At 44.9% G+C, this 25,979-nt stretch overlaps 1 protein-coding gene across 1 annotated transcript in view; it reads left to right on the top strand.

Annotated features, from left to right (window-relative positions):
- Positions 1-25,979, top strand: part of Fig4 (FIG4 phosphoinositide 5-phosphatase) — a 145,809-nt gene that overhangs the window by 105,091 nt on the left and 14,739 nt on the right. The window lies entirely within an intron of this gene.

Genomic DNA, 25,979 nt, shown 5'->3' with positions numbered 1-25,979 from the left:
CAGGAGAGTTTTCTGGACACTGTATTTTTATAAGTTGCTTCTATAAATGGCCATTGTGGAGATCCACTGAGGTCATATTGTGAGGTGTCTAGGTCATTGTCTGGGACATAGTTGACAAGTATTCTCGCTTTCATTTTCTTTTTCTTTTTTATTTTACTCATTTTCTTCCACCAACTTTAACAGTTTGACCAATGAGTGCTTATTTGAGAGGTACTGATTTCCTGAGTTCTGTGTATTTCCATCAGAGAGGGAGGGAGGAAAGGAGGGGAGTGGAGAGAGAAGCCCTCCACCAGAGAGACAAAGATGGTTAATCAGAGGAGTAGAAGGAAAAGAGACTTTTGTCACACCCTTCAAAAGTGCCATCTCTCCCTTGTCACATTTTTGTTGGTGGGGAGGGAACACATAAATTTAGAAACCATTTTTCTCCACTATTTACCATATGGAAATATGTGTTAAAATTGACCAAGAGCAATGGCCAAGAACAAAGATATTCAAAGAGACTCGGTTAGCTAAATTGTTTTATTCAAACTGACCATTCCCTTTAACAGTGTGGATATAGTTTACTAAGAGGTGAGGATGAAATAGAATAAAATAAAAGCATTCCCCAAAGTTTTCAACCCTGTTTCTCATATATATCTAGTAATTGATCTGTAATTGTTCTTAGTTGTTTCTTTCACATTCGTTTTGTATCTGCTTTCCTTTGTCCAGGCTCAGGTGAAAACCATGCAGATCTAGAATATTTTTAACTTTTTTACATAATTAATAGAGTGTCCCATAGGTGTGTGTTCACACTGCATCTTCAGCAGGGTGACAAAGAGCTGGTAGGTGCTGCATTATGCTGTCATGGCAACTGAAGGGTGATGGTGTTTGTGTGTGTGTGTGTGTGTGTGTGTGTGTGTGTGTGTGTGTGTTGCATGTGCACATGCACACACAGCCTTTAAATTGCAGCTGTCCTTCAAATGTCAGCTCTTTTATTTTTAGATTTCTACAGCTGTGCCCAAATCAACACAAACTAGGTACATATGAGATTCCTGAAGCTCTCCTCTGGTAGTTTGGGCTCTAGCTTGTTTAAAACTGATGTTTATTTAAGTTCATATGCCTCTGTATCTACTTAACCCTCTGGATAGCTTATTGTCTTACCAGTTTCCCTTGAAATTGTGAGGTATACCAGTTTAACTTTTCTAAATTAGAGGAAATTTACAGCATCATATGTCAAAAATATCATCACCAGTAATCAAAAATGGCCAAGAGAAACCCACGGGTCAAGTGCTGAGAGTAGGATCCTCTTGAGTGCTCAGCCCTGAAGGGGCCAGCTGTATCACGCCATCACGGAAGAGGGACAGAAAGAATGTCAGAGTTAGAGAATGAGGAAGAGTCTGTGAAACACTGACTAGTAGACATTACTCCCAGCACCTGGGGGGTTTACCTGCACAAGATCAATATTCAGTATTCTGTCCTAGAAGAAGGAGAGGTTGATGAGGCCTCAGTCTTCCCTGAGGAGCTATTGTCAGTTAATGGTTGCTTTAGTGAAATAGCCACTGGTAAGTTACCTGTTGTGGTTTGCTTTGGGTGTCCTCCATTAACTTGGGTGTTCTGAATGCCTTGTCCCCAGCTGATGGCAGTTTGGGAATTAGTGTACTGTTAGGGGCAGACTTGTGGGCGTTATAGCCAGCTTCCGCTTGCCAGGTGTTTGACACACTCTCCTGTTTCTGTTTTCCAACTAATGTTGGCCAGGAGGTGATTCCACCTTCTGCTTATGTCATTGTTTTCCCTGCTATCATGGAGCTTCCCCTCGAATCTATAAGCCAAAACAAACCCCTTCCCCCCCCCACCCCACAAGCTGTTCTTGGCCAGGTGTTTTCTGCTAGCACTGTGAACCTGACTGCAACATCTGTGCTCTAGTATGTAACTCCAACCCTATGCATGCCTCAGCTCAGGGGACACACCCACCTGAAAGCAGGAGAAAAACTCATTGGGAAGAAAGTGAGAAAGTGTTTAGTAGCAGAGGAAGAGGAATGAGAGAGTAATCAGGGATGAATATGATCCAAGTATATTATATGCTTGTATGCAATTGTCAAAAACAATTCAAAATAAACTGCCAATAAGTCCTGACATAGAGGCTTTGAAATTGTGAAAGCAGAAAGCCAGACAGGGGAGCTGGACACATCAGCTTGAGGCGGGCTCAGCGTCTGCGTGGTCAGTCTGAATATACAAAGCTGTGGTTGCTCTCAGTATTCACACCACTCCCTGAATCTGTGGCTGGTGACCATGAGAAATGATGTCACCTCATGTTTTCTGACCACTCAGTGTGTGATGGCCCGTGTTCTGTGTACCTTTACCTGTGTTAACTCAAGGAGGTTGACCTTATTAGCTCCATTGTACAGATGGGGGAAACTGAAGCACCGAGCAGTTGGATAGCCCGCCCACATTCCAGCAGCCAGCAAGTGGAGGAGGCTGGCTCCAGAGCCCACGCTGACTTGCCCTGAGCTGCCAATGCCAGGAGTTGACAGCTGCTGTTTTAACCAATGAGGTAGAAATGAAGGCTTGTTGGCATGTTAGCCCCTACTCTGGCATGACCTGGTTTGTAGACACCCGTATATATCTCTGTTGTGTTGATTTTTAGTTTTGTTAATATTTACTTATTTATTTTGATTTTTTGAGGTAGGCTCTCACTCTAGCTCAGGCTGACCTGGAATTCACTATGTAATCTCAGGGTGGCCTTGAACTCACGGTAATCCTCCTACCTCTGCCTCCCAAGTGCTGGGATTAAAGGCGTTTTGTTAATATTTAAAGAAAATTTGCCTTTATTCTTTCCCTTGTTTCCTATCTATTATGTCTCTTGCATTGATACGCTAAAGCTTACTGAGCAAGTGTTCCTTGCTTGGCTGCCTTGGTAACATGGTGTGGAGGGTGTTGAGCAGAATGGCATTGCCAATAGTTAGGAGTTTTGCAGCCCTGCAGGTTACTGTAGTGGGCAGCCTCTTTCTCTCCTGTTGTCCTCAGAGCAGACCTTAAATCAAGTGGTCAGTAAACGTAAATATTTGTTGAAATGTACACACCCATTACTACTACTAGAGTCTGTCTGAGGCCCCCTGAGCATCTCAGCATGCCCCCGGCACCACACAAGGCTTTATCACCTCTCCTTTTACCGCCTGCCCCTAGACACTTTTCAGTCCCCGCCCCCCTCGTTCCTCATCTGCCTGCTACCTGCTGCTGTCTCCTCGTTCCCTGTGGCCTGGCGAGGAAAGAAACCAGCATATAGCCCTGGGTTCAACTGCCAGAATTGAAAAAAAAAAATGCTGCCCCCAAAAACACTTGAAAATGTATGAAGATAACGTGAGTTTGGAAATATGATAAAGTAGATTCTAGAATGAAGAGGGGCCTCTCATGGCTGTATCTGGGGTGAGGACAGAGGGGCATCCTAGTTTCTTGGGTCATCACCTTCATCTCCCACCTGCAAAGGGAACAAGCTGATTCACCACTGGGCACTCCCAGCTGCTCTAATCCTTGACCCTCTGTAGCCTAGAAGCCAGCATTTGGAAAAAGATCCCGAGAGTATCCTACTAAGAAACCGACATTTATTTTTCATGCAAATCAGAGAGACCATGATCCACAGAGGCCTACGCAGAACCAACAGAGGAGATGATGACCCAAGATGGGACCCATATGTGAATTATAGCACATATAGTAACTGACGTTGTGTTACTCCTGGCCACTGTGCCGTGCCCACGTTATTGATGTGAAAGGCACTAATTCTAACTGGGTAGGTCCACGGCTCTGATTGGTGAACCATTCCCCCAGCCGAAAACCATTCTAAGGGGTATCCAGTTGAGCAACTGCAAATGCCAGTGTTATGAGAAATTGTTATAGAAGCTATGTAGTCTCAGTCCTAAAACACCAACTTTGCCTGCATTACATTTCACCTCTCCTATGCTATAAGAATCCACCCCAAGTCACACATCATCCATACAAACTCCATGTCTTATATTGAGACATTCCTTAGGGTAATTTTTATTTTATTATTTATTTATTTATATTTCTTTGTTTTTTCGAGGTAGGGTCTTACTCTGGCCCAGGCTGACCTGGGATTTACTATCTCGTCTCAGGGTAGCCTCGAACTCATGTCGGTCCTCCTACCTCTACCTCCCGAGTGCTGGGATTAAAGGTGTGTGCCACCGACACCCAGCCTCCTTAGGGTAATTTTTAAATGAGTGAAGCACACTCCTGGAATAGGGAAGTCACAGAACAGCAGGTGCTAATAACATGTGTGTCCTGGAATAGGGAAGGCACAGTAATAATGTGTTTGTTCGTGGCTTTTTAACCTCCTGCTGATTTGCATTTGTTGCTTAGTTAAAAACACTCAGGGAACTTGTAGGTGTGTAAAACAAGAACATGCTGGTCTTGCACACCCTCAGCTTCAAGATTTAAGGATTAGAGCTGCTACGAGGTGGTGCCCCCATGATGAATCAGCTAATTTCTTCCACAGGTGGGAGGTAATGCCCTTTTGTCCTCACCCCAGATATGATCATGATAGGTTCTGCTTCTTTCATTATGGGCTTTTAAATGTAATGTCATAGTCCCAAACGCAAGTGTTTTCTGGATGGCCCTCTTGACTCGTAAAATTAACTTATGAGGTCTCCACCCAGTGAGATGGACTGGACACCACTTAGCCTAAAAGCACTCTAACTATGGGGTGCAGCAGTCCCCATGTGCACCCTTCTCACCTGGCCAGAATGCAAGGAAACTTATTTCAGTTTTGCATGTAAAGACAGCTGTATTGCCCCATGTGTGAGGTATTTCCATTTCTCATGTAAAGATGTCTGTATTGTCCCATGTGTGACACATTCAGTTTCACATGTAAAGATAGCTGTATCGTCTGTGTGCAATTCAGCTCTCCTTGGAGCTTTTACATGTGATATTTTCAAAATACAAATCCTATCAAGTCCTAATTATGTTTAAAATTTGCATGCCTTTTATTATTATATAAGTAATTTCACATGTTTAATATTTTAAAGTTATTACTCCTTTTCCTTATTCTCTTATGAGGAAATATGAGGACTAATGCCATGGAAATCAATTGCATATTTTCATTGTAAAGGTCTGTTTATATTTTATAAACATTCTTGTACATACCCTCTTATTTTCATGGGCATCAAAAAGTCCTTAATAAACTGAAGCCAGTGTGTGGCAGGTTGATTCTAAAACTAATACAAAAATAGTGCAAGTTACTTAAGGGTAGGATTTGCATGTTTATCAGCCCACCTTGTACACAGTAAGTATTAAGGAAGATCTGAGTAATGGTTGGATCCAGGGTTTTACCTCTTTTAGGAGTATTATGTACTCACCAAGTGTGAGGGAGAAGTGACAAGATTAACATGTTGAAGCATGTTCTAAGACAAGTGAGTGTTTTGATTTTACTGTGGCTTATTTTCCATTTTAGACATAATAACTTCTAGTTCTTGCCAGGCATCTCATTTTCTTCAAATTATTGTCCTTATTAGTGAATTTATACACCATATTAATAGGGATGGCTAAAGTGGACCATGATTTTCTGATTTTTGATTCCTGACTGCTACTAAGTTTTGGAAGCCCTGAATGAGAGGATGCTCCTCTATGTGGTACCCGGCCCCGAGCAGCATGCCTGGAATGTAACCTAACCTCCCCGTCCCTTCCACATGCATGGAGCTCCCAAAAGACGGTTGCTGCTTTTACACTTCCCTTCCGTTGAAAACCCTATGGTTAAGAAAACCAACCTACATTGTAATTTGATGTCCACTGAACAGAGTAGAAATATTTAGGCTCTTAATCCTCCCTCTCAAACTAACTTTCCATTCACTCTTGTGAGATGGAACATACCTATTACTAAAGGGTCACAGTTTCTAGTCTGAATCAAATATATCATGTCCTTATCTGGAATAAAAAAGATACTGAGACTCTCTTGAGCTTTTTAGCTATTTTGTTTTGCTCTTTTTAAAATTTATTATTTATTTATTAGAAACAGATAGAGAGAGGAGAGAATGGATGTGCCAGGGCCTCTAGCCACTGCAAACAAACTCCAGATGCATGCGTCACCTTTTGCATGTGGCTTATGTGAGACCTAGAGAATTGAACCTGGATCCTTAGGCTTCGCAGGCAAGCACCTTAACTACTAAGCCATCTCTCCAGCCCTGTCTTACTCTTTATAATTGTTAGACATTCATAACTAAATGTCAAAATAAAATCAATTGGTACCTTTTAGGCATCACACTTTAGAGTAATGCATTCCTTCTCCGAGAATAAAACTCTCTCAGGCTTCTTTCAGAATATAAATACTAAATTGCTTGCTTCTTTGTAATATAGCTTGCAAATAGAAAGTAAATAAAAAATAAAGTTATTGTGCCCAAAACGCACTTATTTTTGATAACAGTCTAGGTAGTCTTGGAAGCATCAGGAAATGTTTAACAGAGAGAAAAAGGGAGAAAAAACGTAATTTTAGGTGTTCTTTTAGCAACTCTAACTAAAAGTACATTTGAAATTTCCCAAGCCAGTAATTTAGACTTTTACACTCTTCTATTTGCTGTTATTCCCATTGGCTCAAAGATTTTGCTTTTGCTCATATTGAACAGTTTTGACAAAGTGCATGTTACTGTGATTCTGCAGTTACCTAATGTATTGTGTGTAGAGTCTAAGTTCATTGCTTCCTTTTAGCCTTTAATTTTTGGTTTACATCTGGAACTTTGAATGTTTCTCACCAGTCTCATAATGAGAAAATAAATTAGTATAATATGAATTCTTCACAAGCTGGTTTCTTTCTCACACCTGTCTGTAATGACTTCTTGAGCTACAAAGGTGCAGGAACCAGACTTGGGGGCTATAGCTGGCATTTTCCTCACACGATGTGTGTGTGTGTGTGTGTGTGTTTTATAGAACCTTGAAGTTGAGAGCTAGCAGATTTTTAGAGACCATCCGCTTCTGTCCTATGACTTTGTAAGAATAGGAGGCCTAAAGGAAGTTAGAAACTCATTCATTTACAGAAGATTTTAGTGAAACTGAGCCTCAAATTCATTTCTTTGATACTCAACCTAACGTGATCTTGGCAGTCAGTGCTGAAATTTATCCAGTCCCTGTGCCCGTGGGATGCTCCTAAAAATTGGGGAGTGCCCACAGAAAGCTAAACATTAGCAATTTTCCATATAAATGGCATCAGTTTGTCACCAGAGACAGAAAAAAAAAAATGCAAAGCTGGGCGTGGTGGCGCATGCCTTTAATTCCAGCACTTGGGAGGCAGAGGTAGGATGGATGATTGCCATGAGTCCAAGGCCACCCTGAGACTACGTAGTGAATTCCACATCAGCCTGGGCTAGAGTGAGACCCTACCTCGAAAAACCAAAAAAATAAAATAAATAAATAAATAAAAAATACAAAGCATGAGTCCTCAGGATGTGGTCTGCAGGGCCCTGGGCTCTCCTAGACCCAAAGTCTGTGATAGGAAGGCAGAAGCACCAAGCCCTACTGGTACCCCTGTTTTCTGCAGGTACACTCACAGCAGGGGAGAGCAGGAGAAAGGGAGGGAGAAGGAAGGGGAAATGTGTCTGGGCTTAAGTCAGTCTGTGATATAACAGCAAATATTATTTTTTTTGAAAATATTAACACCTGAATGTGTCTTGTGGGGATCTTCTGTGACAATAGGAAATACATAGATTTAGAAAGTGCCTTCATTATTTATCAAAGTTGTCTCGAAGGAAAGGATTTCTGGAATTGTGTAAATTGTGAGCAGAGCTCACCATTTTTTCCCAGTTGAAATAATGATGGACCACCAGGTGTGGTGGCACATGCCTTTAATCCCAGCATTTGGGAGGCATGGGTAGGAGGATCGCCTTGAGTTTGAGGCCATCCTGAGATTACATAGTGAATTCCAGGTCAGCCTGAACTACAATGAGACCCTACCTAAAAAAAAAAAAAAAAAAAAAAAGGTGGACAGACCAACTGTGCTTCTTCAGATCTGGGTATTTGGCACTCTTTCTCAAAAACGAGCAAAGTAAGCCTGTCATTGTAGGGAAAACACTTGATGGTGTTTGTTACCAGTGATAGAATTAGACCTTTCAAATGAAATCATGAGTTTTGGAAAACTTGTATCTCTCACCATGAGCTGTGCACACAGCTTTTTCTGGTAAGATCAAAAGTGGTCATAATAAATATGTATATCCCATGTATAATGAAACATGTTTCCATTTGGAAGATTCTTGTAACCCAGTGGACCATCATTTTCCAAATGACTGACTCATGATGTTATAAAATCATGTATGGCTAAAAATCAAATTCATTCCAAGTGCAGGGTAGACAGATGGATTTTAAGAAAAGAGAGTATGTAAAGTACATCAACTGATAGAATTGCAGTTCTACATTTTTAAAAATTATCCTTTTTAGATTTTTAAACTTTTTTAAGGATCTATTTTTATTTATTTATTAGAGACTGCAGGGAGAGAGAATGGACATGCCAGGGCCTCTAGCCACTGCAAACAAACTCCAGATACATGCACTACCATGTACACCTGGCTTATGTGGGACCTGGATAATCGAACCTGGGTCCTTAGGCTTCATGGGCATGTGCCTTAACCACTAACCCATCTCTCCAGCCTCCCTCTACATTGCAACTAATCTTTTAAACTCTTGTCAGACTGTGGGCTACTGAATCAGCTCAGTGGGACCAGCAGTTGCTTCATGAGCTTGAGGGCCAGAGGCAGCCCGAGTTTGATCCCCAGCACCCGGAGGATTCTACAAGGGATGGAGCACCCCAGTCCTATAGGGGGTAGAGACAGAGGCATCTCTGGAACACACTGGCCAGCCAGTTTGACTTAAACCAACAAAACACCAGTTCCAGTTTTGGCGAGGCTCTGTCTTAAGGAGATAGAGTAGAAGAATAAGTCTCTGAAATCTGCATTCAGGCACGTGGAGGACATCTCTGCACACACACGTGCATGCACTCTATATACACGCCACCCCACACCACATCACACATACTACACACACACACACACACACACACACACACACACGTCCTCCTCCCCAAAAGTGTCAGACTTGTTAAAGTCTCAGAGAAAGTGTCCACAATTATCTGAAAGACCATTAAAATATTCCTTCCAGCAAAATGGTACCCTGACTAACTGCAGCGTAATTACCACTTATTTATTTTGGTTATTGTTTAAGGAGTTAAGGAAGCAAGAATTTTCTTTATAAAGTTTCTCTCAAAGAGTTTCCTTAGCCCCTTAAGTTGTTTGCAGCTCCAGTTATCACTAGTATCTCCACTAGTTCAAAAAACACACATAACATCAAATAGTGTGCTGTCTTCTCTGAAAGGAAGTGGATAAGGCACCTGCAGAATGGATGGCTTCACGGGGTCCTGAGGTGCCCATGTTCTTTCCCTGTCCCTGCTTCCTACCATCATCCTCAGCTGGCAGCTGAGCCAGGCATGAGTACCCAGCACAAAACGGGGAACAAGCAGTCCCACATCCCAATCACCAGACTTCAGCTCATGTCCCAGTGGACTGGATCGGGTCACCTACCAGTGCCTAAGTATGTTATTGCTGGGCCGTAGATTTACCGAGATAGACTTATTGAAGTAATCATTTAGAGTGCATGGTTATGAACAAGGCAGCCACAATGAGTTAGTTATTAGATATAAAACAAAAAAAAATCCTTCTTAATTAGCCAGTTAACTAAATTTGCATTTGCTCAAGTGTCCCTTTCCCCCAGAAAAAGGCAGCATGAATCTGGGAATCGGGACCCCTGGCATCTGGTTTCATGCCGGCACTGTTGAGCTGACTCCTTGCTTGCCTGGGCCGTAGCTGCTCTGTCTAAGTGAGGGTTTGGACTAGGGCACCGGCTCTGTGGTCCCCTGGTTCATTGGCTCATTTATTCACCCACTTACTCTTTCATTCAGTAGTATTTATTGAGTGCTTTCTCCATTGTGCAAGTGACAGCAGAGAGTACAGATGGGCACGAAAATGCTGTCTGTTTGGCCACAGCAGATGTTCATCCTCCCGCTCTGTACACACAGTGAAAGCCCACCGGAGAGTAAAAATCCAGACTGGCTTTCCACTTTCAGGATACATGTGAATAAATGGTTTAATTAATGCTCTGAGCAAAGAGTCCCTGCCACAAACCTCATTAGCAAACAGTTGCATCAGGAGACTTTTCCTCGTCTTAGTAAAATGTAAAATTATTCAGAAATGAAAACATAGGCTCACAAACATGTTCCGAAAAAGTTTTTGTCTTAGTAAAGAGGCTTGTGGGCCTGGCGGGCTACAATTGTTCCTATTTCCTGAGCATCAGGAAGAACATGAAGCAGAGGAGCAGGCTGTTAAGAGAATGGAAAGACGGCCGTGAGAAATGAGACCATGTTCTCTTGAATATTAAGGGCATGCATACCGTAGTTCTCAGATAAGATGCCCAGGAAGGTTTTATAGTTGCTGTGTTTTGTTTTGTTTTTAACCAGGCGGCTAAAATTTTGATGGCCTTTCTCATGTGCAGTGCTGGTTAATTTTTCATGTCAGGTGAAGATATTGAGATAGCCAGGAGAGTTTATCTCAGAGAGGAGGATTAGAAGCCACGTGACCCTCCCCTTAAGTAACCTTTGACTCTCTGTCAGGTAAGGCAGAGCTTTTGATTGCTTGGGAGAACAGTAACTGGAACATATGGGAATGAAGGTCTGAGGGTCTCTGAAGAGAAAATCTTTCCAACAATTGGCACTATCTATGATGCCCTGTCATCCTTCCATCACTGAGGGTCATGAGCTTTCCCATTGATTGCCCCGGGGACTCAAGGACAGCTACCTTGCCACAGCAGTACTGTGGAGTTACTTGGTTTAGACTGAGGTTAGACAAAGTGATTTGAAATAAAGGTCATTTCTAAGAGTGTGCAGTTGTCATTATCACAGGCCCAAGTCATTAATAACTGGGACCATTACCAGCTTGAAGCAGAAAGTAGGTGGTTCACTCATACACTAGCTGTTTGAAGTGCATAGCACCAATCAGGCAGTGTTGTGGGCGCTCAGGAGACAGTAGAGATCAAGGCTGATGGCGTCCTCTGGGGCCCTCCTATGCTAGGGTATGCAGACAGACATTGAACCAATGAATGTATCTCGAAGACAGCTTTGTGTTAAGATGAATAACTGAAAGAACACAGGCCAAGGCAATGGGAGAAAGTGATGAGGCTGGCGAGGGCTCTGGCAGTATTGTAGAGTAGGCTTGGAAAGCAGGTCTCTCTCTGGGCAGAGTTAACATTTAAACCGAGAATCTGAGTGAACGCGAGTCTCCCATGAGGTGACTGGGGAATGTACTCAGAGCAGAGAGAGCATGCTGAAGGCCAGGCCAGGAGCAAGTGTGGCGCGTATGCGATGCACACAAGATGGTGAAAGTCATGGGGTGGGGTAAGGGTCAGGTGGGGACAGACCACAAAGGTCCACTCACAGGAGCTTAGCTGTGGACCCATCTGGTGAGAAGCTGCTGGGCGACCGTCAGAGTAGCACGCTCTGCTAAGGAACTTGAGAAGCTAATTGCAGGCACTTTCTTCTGGGTGAGTCGCAGGGGCAGGGACGCAAGCCGAGAGGGAAATGGAAGGAGCCCTAAGCTGAGTGCAGCTCCCAGAGCCAAGAGACGGGAGTGTCTCTAGAAGGAAGGAGCGTGCAGCAGTGCTGAATACCGAAAAGTGAGTGTTGCCAAGGAAGATTTTATAGATTGCAACCTTGCGAGCTCACCTGGAGTGAATTTAGGAAAAATGGGAAATAAGGAAGAAGAAATGGGAAGTCTGCTGACCCCTGGGGTTCCATTCTCACTGTAAAGGACTCTAAAGAAGTAAGACTCTTTATGGAATGGAATATGAGCTTTGGGAGCCTTTCTAGGATAGGCACTATGCCAACAGAATCTCTGCCTATGGACAGCAAGGAATGTGATAAGAAGCAGATGTCATGGCACTGGGCAGAGTGAGTAATTGCAAAGAGAGATCCTCAAGAGGACACTGTGAATTAGTTTGCATTTTTGTTGAAAGCCAGAATTTCATTATCTTCAGTGTTGATTAATTTTTTAGAATGTTGTGTGTGTATGTATATGTGTATGAATATATATATATATGTATATATGTATGTATATATATATGTATATATGTGTATATATGTGTGTGTGTGTGTGTGTGTGTGTGTGTGTGTGTGTGTGTGTATGGTTGCCAACTTTCATAATTATAAATAATATCCCATGGTAATTCCCGTCTTCCCCCCACTTACCCCTTTGAAACTCCACTCTCCATCATATCCCCTCCCCCTCTGAATCAGTCTCTCTTTTATTTTGATGTCATAATCAAAATAAAAGGAATGTTCTTATTTTAAATTGAACCATGTGAAATTACCAAAGGCCACCTATTTCTGACCTATTAAAAACAGCAGTTTCTTAGAATGCTATTTAATAGTTCAGATTATGCATTTTAAAATTTCTCTTATGGTTAGAATTTATATACCTTTTTAATTTGAAGATAATCTCAAGCTTATCTAAAAGTTGCCATTACAGAGCAGAGACACCCCCTACCAGTCATATGGAATAAGTTGCAGACCTGATACTCTTTTTCTCCCTCATACCCTTTAGTGAGTATTTCATATATACCCTAAATATTCATTTTTGGGTATTTCCCACAAGTAACATTATTTTATAACAATTGCAATACAGATAGCCTGAGTAGGAAATTAATGCATTGCCTTCATTTAATCCTCAGAAAACCATTTAAGTTCTTGCCAGTTGTCTGAATAATGTCCCACTGGGTGTTCAGAGTCTAATTCATTCACACTTATCCCTCTTTGCTGTCTCTGCTGCTGAGACAAGATATGACGCCCCAGCCGCCTGTTCTGCCATGCTTTTCCTGGCATGATGGAGCTTTCTGTGGTGGTTTGAAGGGAAATTGTCCCTCATTGCCTCACGCGTTTGTGATTAAACCTCATGCCCTGTCCCCAGCTGATGGATCCTTGGGGAGGTGGAGCCTTGCTGGAAGAGGTGTGATACTGGGGACAAGCCTTGAGGTTTATTAGTTTAGCCCTACTGGATGTTCAGCTAGCTAGGTAGCTCACTCCTGCTGCCACGTCCCAGCTGATATGACAAAATGTGCTACCCAGCCTCTGCTCTGCCGTGTTTGTCATGCCCCGATGAAACTTCCCCTCGAGACTATAAGCCGAAATAAACCCTTTCCTTCCAGCGGCTGCTTTGTGTTTTGTCCTAGCAACAAGAAGGTAACTGCAGCAAAAAATTGATACTGACAAGTGGGGCTCTTGCTGTAACTAGCCTAACCATGTGGATTTGGGTCTTTTGGAACTGGTTTGCGGGAGAGAGATGACAGGATTTGGAACTTTGGACTAGAGACACCTTGCAGTGCTGTGGACAGAGCTTGATGGGCCCTTCTGATGAGAGTTTGAAAGATATAAATACGGAGAGAACTGTGGCCTGTGGAGGCTTGTCTTACGAAGTTTCAGAAGGGAAAAAGGACTTTGTCTGAACTGGTATAGAGGCACTTTGTGTGGTGTTCTTCCCATGTCTTGAAAACATGAGCAAAGTTGAATTTAAAAGCAATGGATTCCCTAATTGGGCGCCACAGCCCTGAAATTATAGAAACTGATTCTTGGATTTGTTTATCTCGGAGTGGGCAAGCTGCTTCTGGGGCAGAGCCTGAGGGAGAGGAAACCAGCCCTTTGGGTCATTTACCCGAGAGTAAGCGAACTGCTTGTTTTAGAAAAGCCAGAGGGAAAGAACTAACCTTTGGAGTTACCCAAGGGTGGCCTAGATACTTGTCATAGCAGAGCCTGGGAGAAGAGAAAGAAGTCTGGCTTATGGAGTTGTTGAAACTGAGTGTGAGATTGATGTATCTGCTATCACCCTTGCTCTGATGTTCTGTGGCTATAGCTGTTACTCACAGACACTCATTGGCATTTTTATTGGAACAGACAAAAAACATTCATATGTGAACAAATTGAACATTTTATGAGCAAAGGGCTAGGAACTTTTGACTTTGGATAATTCTTAAGCATTTGTTAAAGAATAGGATTTAGGGGTATGACCCAATGGACTCTACTGATCTAGAACACACACACACATACGCCATTCACAAATATAATCACACCTATCGTCTTCAACATGTCTGTGGCAGTTCTCTGGGCTACTAGTTACTGACAATGGTGTCTTCAATGCTGTGGTCAGCACTTTTACACAAGCATGCTTGTTCTGGGTCAAGAGTCTGATCAGGCCACTGAGGAACTCCAGCAAAAGGCATAGAAATGACTTAACAGTTAGGGTGCTTGCCTGCAAAGCCTAAGGACCCATGTTTGACTCTCCAGATAACATGTAAGCCAGACATATAAGGTGACACAAGTGTACAGGGTCACACATGTGCAAAAGATGGTACACATGTCTAGAGTTCAATTGCAGTCACTGGAGGCCTTGGCGCACCAATTCTTTCTCTTGCTCTCATAAAAAATAATAATTTAAAAACATTTTAAAAATCATAGCTTAACATCAGTTGGCATCTCTTAATATTCCTTATCAATTTTAGTTATCTGTGCTGTTCAACCAAAGGTACACCAAAACAGAGGAAACTGAGTCATATTGCTTAAAGTGGGTGGATTATATGTAAGATTAACTTCAGGATAAATTACAAGTCAGGAATTTAGCAGCTCACAGCAGTATTCTCAGTAAAGTTATTAGTGAGGTCTGTAAGAAAATTTTCCATAGTTAATTCCTATTCATTCTGATAATTCATTACCACAATGTACTGGTGTGTTTGGCAAAGGAAATTTGAGCAGGTTTGGCAAAGAACTTAAGCTGCAAACATTTAAGAGATTAACACCATTGAGGTTGGGCAAACTGTTCTACATTTTGACAACAGGAGAAATGCTGAAGGAAAAGTGATGAAGGAATTTCCTGTTAAAGTCAGCTCCCCCCCCCCCCAATTTGGTAGCTCACCTCCTAATGGTTTTGGAAATATGACAAATGCAGGAAATACAGGGTCATTGAGTACAGCCATGGTTCCGGGACATTGCAAAGCTGGGTTGAGATCCCTGCAAGACCAGTGAGGCCATTGGGAGCTACGAAATTGAGCATGGGTTATAGTACAGACCCTAGGACTTTGGAGATGCCAGTACTGTGGGATGGCAGCCAGCAAGGGTTGCTTGCTCTGGCTTGGGTAGGTGTGCCAGTAGAGAAAGCAGCTAGGGCAGAGTTTGGGCCAAGAGACGCCAGAGACACAGGGCTTCGGGATTTGACATTTGCCCTGCTTGTTTACAATCTTTCATTGGTCCAGTCCTCCTTTGCCATGCACAGTTCCTCCTTTTTGAAATGGAAATGTTTACTCTGTGCCATTATGTATTGGAAATATTTAACTTGTTTTTTGGGTTTTTTTTTTTTGGTTTTACAGGGCTTATAGTTAAGAGACTGTATTGAGTTTCACTTTAGACTTTGGACTTTCTTTTGAATAGTGTTGGGACTGATAGACAATGGTGACTTTTCAAGTTGGACTGAATGCCTTTTGCCTCATGAAATGGTCAAGAGTCTGTTGGGACAAGGGGCAGAATATGGTGGTTTGAATGTAAAATGTCCCCCATAGCCTTATTATGTGTTTGTGATTAAACCTCATACACTCTGTCCCCAGCTGGTACAGCCTTGGGAAGGTGGTTCCTTGCTGGAAGAAGCGTGATACAGGGGGTGAGACTTGAGTTTTATTAGTCCAGCTCTATTGGATGTTCAGTTAGCTATCTCACTCTGCTGCCCCCTCCAGCTGATGTGACAAGATGTGGCTCAGCCCGGCCTCTGCTGTGCCATGTTTGTCATACCATTGTGGAACTTCCCCTCAAGAATGTAAGCTGAAATAGGGCCTTTCCTTCCAGCTGCTGCTTTTGGTCAGGTGTTTTGTCCCAGCACTGAGAAGGGAACTGCAACATACCATGGCAAAATAACTGAGACAGTTATCAAGAGAAAGGTTTGCTTGGGCTCATAGTATTAGAGGCTCTGTTCCATGATCCATTCATTGCCCCCATTGTGTGATCCATTGCAGAAGTATGAGGCAGAGAAAATCCACTCACATCAGAGCTGAGGAACAAAACAGAAAGGGAGAGGCTACAGTCTCATAATCCACTAAAATCTTCCCGTTAGACCGCACCCTTTTAAAGGATCTACCACTGCTTCATAAGATGCCAAGCTGGGGATGCAAGCCTTTAACACATAGAGACTTGTGGCAGAGGGATAAAATCCAAATTACTAGCAAAGAGCTTAAAGCAGAAAGGATTAGGGTGTAAAGGGACCTGTGGTTCAGTGGGGGGAGCACTCTTCCATGTTGGGATCAGCTCTGTGCATAGCACCTTAAGGACCTAAAGCATCTAGTATGTAGGTCAGTCACAAACCGTATGGGTTCCTGTGTCCTCCAGGGTCCGGGTGCGCCCCTCCCCAAGGTGTCCCAGGCAACTGTGGAGACACGGTTGTACACGCGTGGTGAGAGAATCACTCCCAGGAGTCAGTTTCAGTGAACAACTCTCAGTTTATTGTCAGGAAAATGGATTTATAATCATCTGAAGGCAGGAAGAGGGTCCTAAGGGGATTGGTGAGTTTAAAGGTTGCTAGCCTATGCCAAATACGGTGCCATAAGTTCCAGCATGTAGGCAAGGGAAGGTATGCAGAGGTGCTGGCTGATACCATATAAGGAATTTCCTAGGCAACTGGCCAAAGGCCACAGGGTTATGGCCAAAGCCTGTCTTACCTGAAAGTCCAGGTATCCCGTGCTTGGAGAGGGAGTGGCCTTACTTCCTGCCAATCTCGGGGTCCAAGATTTTATCCAGGGGTATAGGCTCACTGTGACCACCAAGAACGGGGGGAGGATCCTGGCTCGCTGCAACTCCCAAGAATGGGGAGAGGAGCTCCCCTGCCAGTCTGGTCCCTGAGATACGACCAGTGGTTCAGGCTGCTGCTACCTCTCCAGAGCCTGGGGCCTTCGTGTCAGACAGCTTAGATTCGCTTTAACCCAGAGCCTTGCCTATGTCCAATAAAAGTGCAGCTTGTCAGACAAGTGGGTGAGCCTGGTGGATTCCCCGCCCCGGGTAAGCTTTGAGTTGATGGTGGCAGTAGCCATCAGGTTGACTACAGCCCTGTGAGAGACCTTGAACTAGAACCACCCAGCTCACGCCCTCCCAGGTTCCTGAAATTGTGCCACAGTAAGTATGTGCTGGCTCAAGATACATAATTGAGAGGGCTGGAGAGATGTCTCAGTTGTCAAGTGTGAGGACTGCATGTAGCACATACCTGCCAGCCCAGCACGGGGGGTCAGACATGAGAGGACCCCCCGGGCCTACTGGCAAGCTGGTCCAGCCAAACCGGGGAGCCCCAGGTCCCCTGACAGATCCTGTCTCGCTAAAACAAAGTTGATAGAGAAAGACCCAGTGCCGACCTCTGGCCTCCACATGCACACATGTGCATCCACACACATACAAACACACACAACACATACACACACATAAAAGAGAGAGATTTGAATGCAGGCGGAAATGCCACAGAAGTGGCGGGTGACTTCTTCTATTGCATCCTGTCAGGTGGCACGCAGTTCCAGTTTCTCCCATTGATTCAAGTGACGTGTTCTGGACTTGTCTCCTGTGAAATTAGACTGTGATTTTTCTTTTAATTATCAGACATTTTACGGGAAGTGCTTTGAAACTATATAATCTCCATCAATGCTTCCATTTGTCCTGTGCTCACTGTTCGCAGTGTGAGGTCTGGGTCTACTGTTGATTTGATGGGCTGTGCTCTAGCAGCGTCCTTACTTATTCTGATACGTAAATGTCCCCAATTTCACTAGAGTCCCTTCAGCCTGCTCCCGTGTCCTCTGGATGTGTCCTCATCATTCTTCGAGTACTTTCTTGATTTCTGGCACAGGATGTTTAGGCTCATCATGTTCTTTGCCTGTCCTAGCCCTGAAATCAGTCATTTCTCCAAGGATCCCTGATTCTTTTTAGTGGAAAATGGTATTAAAGGCGAGATCTGGGCACTCGGTGTGCCTGTCACCACTGCAGGGTCACGGCTCACTCAAAGAGTAAGCATTGTCATTCACAGATGTGTTGATATGTATACATGTCAATGTGTATGTGTGTATAAGTACATACACATCTGTTTTTGTATTATAAATGTGCTTAATACCTTTACAAGTCCACATAAAAATATGTGTATATACTTAAATCTACACATTTGTACTGATACTTCAAATCATAGGGCATCCAGGGTTTTTCTATCCTAATCCCTTTCCATACTAGTTACCTCCTCTGTCGCAGTGTGAGCTTTGGTTCCCATTTATTTGATAGTTCTCCCCCCATTTGTACTCCGTCTCCCATCACCTGTACCCGGCCTTCCCCCACGTGTATGCCCTCCCTTCTGACTCTGACTCCCGTTATGGAGGAGACACTCATCTCAGGAATGCTGTCCTCACCTTACTCGGGTCTGATTCTCAACCCCAAGGCCTCCAAGCCAGGGCGAGTGCCTTCCATATGCCATATGCTCTTCAGTACCCCAAGGCCATCACAGCCTGTCTCCCCGTAAATTTCAGCACTGAAAGGGTTAAACTGCCCCCTCACCTGGATTTTTTAAGTTATTCAGTAACCACAGACTCCAAATTCCTGGTGACGTTGAAATATCTTAGAAAGCTTATTGGACTGGAGAGATGGCTTAGCGGTTAAGCGCTTGCCTGTGAAGCCTAAGGACCCCAGTTCTAGGCTCGATTCCCCAGGACCCACGTTAGCCAGATGCACAAGGGGGCGCACGCATCTGGAGTTCGTTTGCAGTGGCTGGAAGCCCTGCCGCGTCCATTTTCTCTCTCTCTCTCTCTCTCTATCTGCTTCTTTCTCTCTCTGTCTATTGCTCTCAAATAAATAAATAGCCAAAAAATATATTAAAAATATTTTTAAAAAAGAAAGTTTATTGATAGACAGATTCCAAAAATAAATAAAAACATGAGTATCTCAAGTGTCCCTAGAAGATAAAGATTATGGGTGGAGAGCGGCAGTCAGTTTTCATTTGGACTTTTAGTTACTCTTTAAATTTTGTGCATTTATATTTTTCCTTATGTTAATGATACTAGCAAATAATGGACCATGTGTCTTTATAATTTTCTGAATTATAAACAAAGTTGACATTTTTGTTGTTGTTGTTTTTGAGGTAGGGTGTCACTGTAGCCCTGGCTGACCTGGAATTCACTATGTAGTCCCAGGCTGGCCTCAAACTCAAGCGATCCTCCTCCCTCTGCCTCCCACATGCTGGGATTAAAGGTGTGCCTCACCATGCCTGGCTGGGGACATTGTGTAGTATGTGTGTGCAGTGTGCATGCATGTGTATAAGTATGCTTAGATGTGTATGGCTGCATGTGGGGGCGGTGTGCACGTGTGCACATGCATGACGAGGCCAATGTCACATGTCTTCCTCAGTTGCTGTCCGTCTTATGCTTTGAGACAGGATCTCTCACTGAACCTAGAGCTCACTGACTGCTAGACTAGCTGGCCTGCAAGCCGGGGGATCCTCCTGCCAACACCACCCCAGCACTGAGATGACAGACTCATGGCAAGCACTTTGCCCACGGAGTCATCTCTCCAGCCCAGCATTCTTATTTTTTAAAAAGGGATATGAGGGCTGGAGAGATGGCTTAGCGGTTAAGCACTTTCCTGTGAAGCCTAAGGATCCCGGTTCGAGGCTCGGTTCCCCAGGTCCCACGTTAGCCAGATGCACAAGGGGGCGCACAGGTCTGGAGTTCGTTTGCAGAGGCTGGAAGCCCTGGCGCGCCCATTCTCTCTCTCTCCCTCTATCTGTCTTTCTCTCTGTGTCTATCGCTCTCAAATAAATAAATAAAAAATATTTTTTAAAAAAAAGGGGATATGAAATACAGAATTTGAGACTCTGAGCCAGTGCTGCTGGCTGTAGCTTGGGAATCTGCTTTATACAATTCTCCATTCTGGGGTCCTGATCAGACAGACAGGTGGGGAACCGTTGCTCCATGGGCACCTTCACGTGATACTCCTCAGCATCTGCCTGAGATGTGGTGGGCAGAGCTTCCTCCACAGACAAGAAGTGACAGGGAAGCCATGTCAGTGCTTTCCTGACAATGCAAGGCCATTAGGTGCTACTTGAAGGCCACATTCAGTTGTCTCTGATTCTTTTTTAAAGATTTTAAAGTCAGAGAGAGAGAGAATGGGTGTACCAGGGCCTGCAGCCACTGCAAATGAGCTCCAGATGCATGCGCCACTATGTGCATCTGGCTTACGTGGGATCTGGGGAATTGAACCTGGGTCCTTAGGCTTCACAGGCAAGCGCTTAACCACTAAGCCATCTCTCCAGCCCCCTGTCTCTCTTATTCTTGTTAGCAAGGTGAAGAAAACCCTTGGGATGTCAAGAGCACCTAAAATTTTCAAGGCTAAAGTCTGAGAAACAGTCACTGCTGAAAGAAGCCTGAGGAGGCTTGATGATTCAATGTAAGGTTTCTGGGACAGGGTTCCTGGGACAGAAGGACATTAGGTAAGAATGAACATGACCGCTAGCTAACAATAATGCATTGACATCAGTCCGTCAGTTGTAAGGAATGCACCATGCTATTGGAAATGTTGCTATAGGCAATCAGGTGTAGGATATGAGGGACCTCCAGTATGGGGGACTCCAGTAATTCTTTAACCCTAAGATGATCCAAAATAAGTTTATTAGACAAATTGCAGACTGTTAAACATGTATGTGACATGAGATTGAGTGGCAGCATTTTGTCAGTAAGATGGAAAGAGAGGAGCTGTCAGCACAGGCGTGAAGAAGGTGAGCAGGGTTTCTACTGCACGTGAAAGACGAGGCACATGGCCATTCCTGCAGCTCACTGGCTTGTGTCTCCAGGAGTGACAGGCCACAGCTGCTGCTTTTCTGAGAAACGTGAGAACAGAGGGACATGGTTCCCAAAGGTCACTATGAAAATGCCTCACAGATGACCAGTTGTCCCAAGGGAGAGCCTGGTCCTACATAGGCAGGGGGCAAAGATGGCTCTCACAGGAGCAGTTTGCACACAGCTGACATGTGTCCTTGATGCCACCTGGCCTTTACTGGCAGAAGTGCCCTCTCCAAACAGACCCAGTGCTGTGCAAGAGAGCCAGCCCCTGTGGCTGCAGCTCAAAGCTAAGTGCTTCCTCGTTAACAACAGCTGAATGTTCAGGTTAGAGCCCACAAACCAATGCAGGCAAATATCGCTGTGTTTGTAATAAGATGGCTGAGAGAGAAAAGCTGCATTCTTCTTATACTAAGGTAGATAATACAGCCGGCTAGTGGGAGGGAAGCCATACAGTTTATAAATTGCATCTGAAATTGGAAGCATTTCAAATCAGAAAACCATCATGCTTCATTTCTCCTAACTCCAAGAGTTCTGTAAAAATGAGTACAAATGACATTTGTATTTTATAGTTCTCATGGAGAATGTAAAAAAGAGTATCATTCTGTCATAGCTGAGCCAATAAAAAAAAAAAAAAACTACCAACGACAATGGCTTGAACATAAAAAGGAGTGTCATTCTCTCATGCGTACACTGCCCCTTCTGTCTCCTTGGGGACCAAACCCCCATGTACTTGACTGCTGGAAGCATCCACACCTGTAGCACATAGGACAGGACTCACCTAATACCTGATCCAGGTGGGCAAAGAGGACTGGGGTTGGATGTGCTTTACCCACTGGCTGGCTGTGGTGCTCAGGGGCCAGTTGCAATGAGCATAATCCATTCTGGTGAACAGTGATTTATTCCAGGACTTTGGGTGGCTACTGACTATAGACAGGCTTTCAGAAACCCTTCCCAAAACCATATAGCAAACCTTCAGAGGAGCGGCCTTGATCAATAAGCTGTCAGCAGCTGCTAGTTCCAAAATGAGCTACCTCAGCCATATTCAAAAAGTAACCACAGGGGCTGGAGAGATAGCTTAGCAGTTAAGTGCTTGCCTGTTGAAGCCTAAGGACCCTGGTTCGAGGCTTAACTCCCCAGGACCCACGTTAGCCAGATGCACAAGGGGGCACATGCGCCTGGAGTTCGTTTGCAGTGGCTGGAGGCCCTGGTGCACCCATTCTCTCCCTCCCTCTGTCTGTCTGTCTCTGCCTCTTTCTCTGTCTGCCTGTTGCTCTCAAATAAATAAATAATAATAAATAAAAAAAATTGGAAAAAAAGTCACCACTGTACTGGTCAGCTCAAGGATTTATCACTGTTGCCACAATCTGCAAAATAGATATACCTATAGCCTACTTCTGTCCGTGACCCAGTTTCACATCAAAGCTTTGTACCAGTATAGCAGTAACTAGAGCCCAGCTCACATTTTGAACTCAAATTGTAAGGGAGTCAGGGATATTATTACTCTTTTGCTTTTCAGCCTCTGCACAGAAGGATAATTCAAATGGATGTCAGTAATCTAATTTATACTGTCACAGTCTGTCCCTCTAGCCATGCAGCTATCCAGGCCTGGTTCTCCCATTACAGTAAACTTAACAAGTCTACACCTCTGGGCATGTGCAGCGCTCATCAGGCAGACCCACCTGAGGTATCACCTCGTGACCATAAAACAGAAAGACAGCCTGCCTGCTCCCAGGTACAGTGCTGGCAAAGGGAAATAAAATCTCTTAGAAAGGGAGGTAGGAGCTACCCAGCCTGGACCCCTGTGGTGGGCTGCTGTCTATGAGGAGGGAAAGGAATGCCAGCGAATGGGTTGGAACTGGAGGAGCTTGTGTGCAAGGAGTCCTGTGTGCGGGGAGCCATGGAGGAGCTCGAGAGGGAGGAGTCCCGCGTGAAGGGAGCCCTGGAGGAGCTCGTGAGGGAGGAGTCCCGCGTGGAGGGAGCCCTGGAGGAGCTCGTGAGGGAGGAGTCCCGCATGGAGGGAGCCATGGAGGAGCTCGTGAGGGAGGAGTCCCGCATGGAGGGAGCCATGGAGGAGCTCGTGAGGGAGGAGTCCCGCGTGGAGGGAGCCGTGGAGGAGCTCGAGAGGGAGGAGTCCCGCGTGGAGGGAGCCGTGGAGGAGCTCGTGAGGGAGGAGTCCCGCGTGGAGGGAGCTGTGGAGGAGCTCGAGAGGGAGGAGTCCCGCGTGAAGGGAGCCGTGGAGGAGCTCATGAGGGAGGAGTCCCGCATGGAGGGAGCCATGGAGAAGCTCATGAGGGAGGAGTCCTGCGTGGAGGGAGCCGTGGAGGAGCTCGTGAGGGAGGAGTCCCACGTGGGAGGAGCCCCAGAGGAGCTCGTGAGGGAGGAGTCCCGCATGAAGTGAGCCATGGAGGAGCTCAAGAGGGAGGAGTCCCATGTGAAGGGAGCTGTGGAGGAGCTTGTGAGGGAGGAGTCCCGCGTGGAGGGAGCCGTGGAGGAGCTCAAGAGGGAGGAGTCCCGCGTGGAGGGAGCCGTGGAGGAGCTCGTGAGGGAAGAATCCCGCGTGGAGGGAGCCGTGGAGGAGCTCGTGAGGAAGGAGTCCCGCGTGGAGGGAGCCGTGGAGGAGCTCGGCTCATGAGACGAAAGTCTCCCCTGGGAGGGGAGCCTTGGCACAGCCAACCAGCAGTAAGGGGAGGGGAACCACACAGGCAGCAGGAGTTTAATTTAGGGGCCCATTTGGGGACTGTAAAAAAATGGAGTGGGAGTGAGGGCACGAGTGACAAAAAGGAGGGAGATAGGGAAGAGGACTTGGACAAGACATCTGCTCCCCAAATACGCCCCTTGTGTTATTTTCCCTGCTACCAAGCTCCACCTCCTTTTCCACCACCTAAATAATGCCATCAGATTATGAGTTCATCAGATTTAATCACTGATTAGGCCAGAATCCTAATGATCCAATTACTTCCCAAAGCCCATCAGCTGGTAAACAATTCTTAACACACAACTTTTATGGGGATAGTTCAGATTCAAACCACAACACTCAAAGCTACATTTACAAGGTATTCCCACAGATCTCAAAATATAGGCTGATAATGCAGTTACTTTCTCTTGCTGGCACAAAACACCTAACCAAAAGCATCTGATGGGAAGAAAGGGTTCATTTTGGCTTAAAAGTCTCCAGGGGAGCTGGAGAGATGGCTTAGTGGTTAAGCGCTTGCCTGTGAAGCCTAAGGACCCCAGTTCGAGGCTCGGTTCCCCAGGTCCCACGTTAGCAAGATGCACAAGGGGGCGCACGCGTCTGGAGTTCGTTTGCAGAGGCTGGAAGCCCTGGCGCGCCCATTCTCTCTCTCTCCCTCTATCTGTCTTTCTCTCTGTGTCTGTCGCTCTCAAATAAATAAATAAATAATTTTTAAAAAAAAGTCTCCAGGGGAAGCTCCATGATGGCAGAGGGTGGACATCACCGCCTGGCCAGTAGCTGGTGGACGATAGTAGCAGGAAAGTGAGCCAAACTCTAGGAAAGGGGAGCTGGCTATAACGCCCCAAGCTTGCTCCCAAGAACATACCTCCTCCAGCAAGGTTCCACCTCCCAATTGCCACCAGCTAGAGATTAAGCATTCAAAACACATGAATTTATGAAAACACCACGTGGCATAATGCTAACAGCCCAGTATTAGTGGTTTTGCCAGAAGAAAAGGAGGCATTGTAATGGTGAAACATTTGATCAGGCTGAGCATAAAAGGACCCCAGAATGACATAAGAAGTACTCATTAGAAGTCATAGAAGCTGGGCTAGAGAGATGGCTCAGTAGTTAAAGGGGCTTGCTTGCAAACTCTACTGGTCTGGGTTCAATTCCCCAGTCCCACGTAAAGCCAGATGCATGAAGTGGTGCGTTCATCTGGTGTCTGTAGTGTCAGGAGTTCCTGGCATGTGCATACCCTGACTTTCTCTCAAATAAATAAAAATTTGTTAAACAAGAAGTCACAGTGGCTCATGGAGTCAGCAGCTGACACTGAGAAGAATTTCACCCATTTCAACACCAAGTGAGTACCCAGAGTCCTTAGTGAGTTTCAAGATGGGGTGAGGCCCTGTGGGCTACTTAAACTTGAAACCAAGCAGCCAATATCCCTTTCCTGGATAAAGGACTGAGACCTGAGAAATGGTTTCCTGTGGTCAAAACTGAGCACAGCATGGAAAATAAAGGAGCTGGTCATGATGGCACATGCCTATAATCGTAGCCCTTGGCAGGCAGAGGCAGAAGGATCAAGAAGTTGAAGCCAGCCTCCACTACATAGTCGGTTCAAGGCCATCCCGGGCTATATGACACCCTGTCTCCAAAACAAAAAGACATAAGAATTAAAAAGCCAGATAAAAGTAGGCAATGGGAATGAAGAGGAAGTCCCAGAAAGCAGCTGCCATAATTTAAACACATTCCTAATGGGGAGTTCTGTGAAGTTGTGAACTCGACTTCTGTCTAGAGATTCAGAGGGATTGATTTTGCACACTGAGCACCAGGGGCTGGTACTGCCACAGTCATCAGAAGAGCAGCACAGAGTAGGACCACCCACAGGCAACCCAGGCATGCCAGAGAGAGAAGTCAGAAGTGCAGGATGCTGTTCAAAGCGAGCTGACATGCAAAGTGAAATTCAAAACAAACAGAGGCATAAAAGAGATTTAGAAGTGTCAAGCATGAACCGGAAAAGATGATTTAACATGGACAATAGTCTTAACAAAGGAAAGCAAGTGAACAGAAATACGTTTTAAAAACAGTAGTGCAGCTGGGCGTGGTGGTGCACACCTTTAATTCCAGCACTTGGGAGGCAAAGATAGGAGGATCTTCGTGAGTTCAAGGCCACCCTGAGACTACATAGTTAATTCCAGGTCAGCCTGGGCCAGAGTGAGATTCTATCTCGAAAAAACAAAAAACAAACAAACAAAAAACAATAGTGCAAAAAGACAGAAAGAAAGAAAGGAAGGAAGGAAGGAAGGAAGGAAGGAAGGAAGGAAGGAAGGAAGGAAGGAAGGAAGGAAGGAAGGAGAGAAGAGAGGAGAAGAGAGGAGAAGAGAGGAGAAGAGAGGAGAAGAGAGGAGAAGAGAGG

The sequence above is a fragment of the Jaculus jaculus genome, chromosome 7 (genome assembly GCF_020740685.1).
Source record: "Jaculus jaculus isolate mJacJac1 chromosome 7, mJacJac1.mat.Y.cur, whole genome shotgun sequence".
Classification (NCBI taxonomy): domain Eukaryota; kingdom Metazoa; phylum Chordata; class Mammalia; order Rodentia; family Dipodidae; genus Jaculus; species Jaculus jaculus.
Note: the sequence above shows the minus strand (reverse complement) of the source record. Positions and strands in the feature narration are given on the sequence as shown.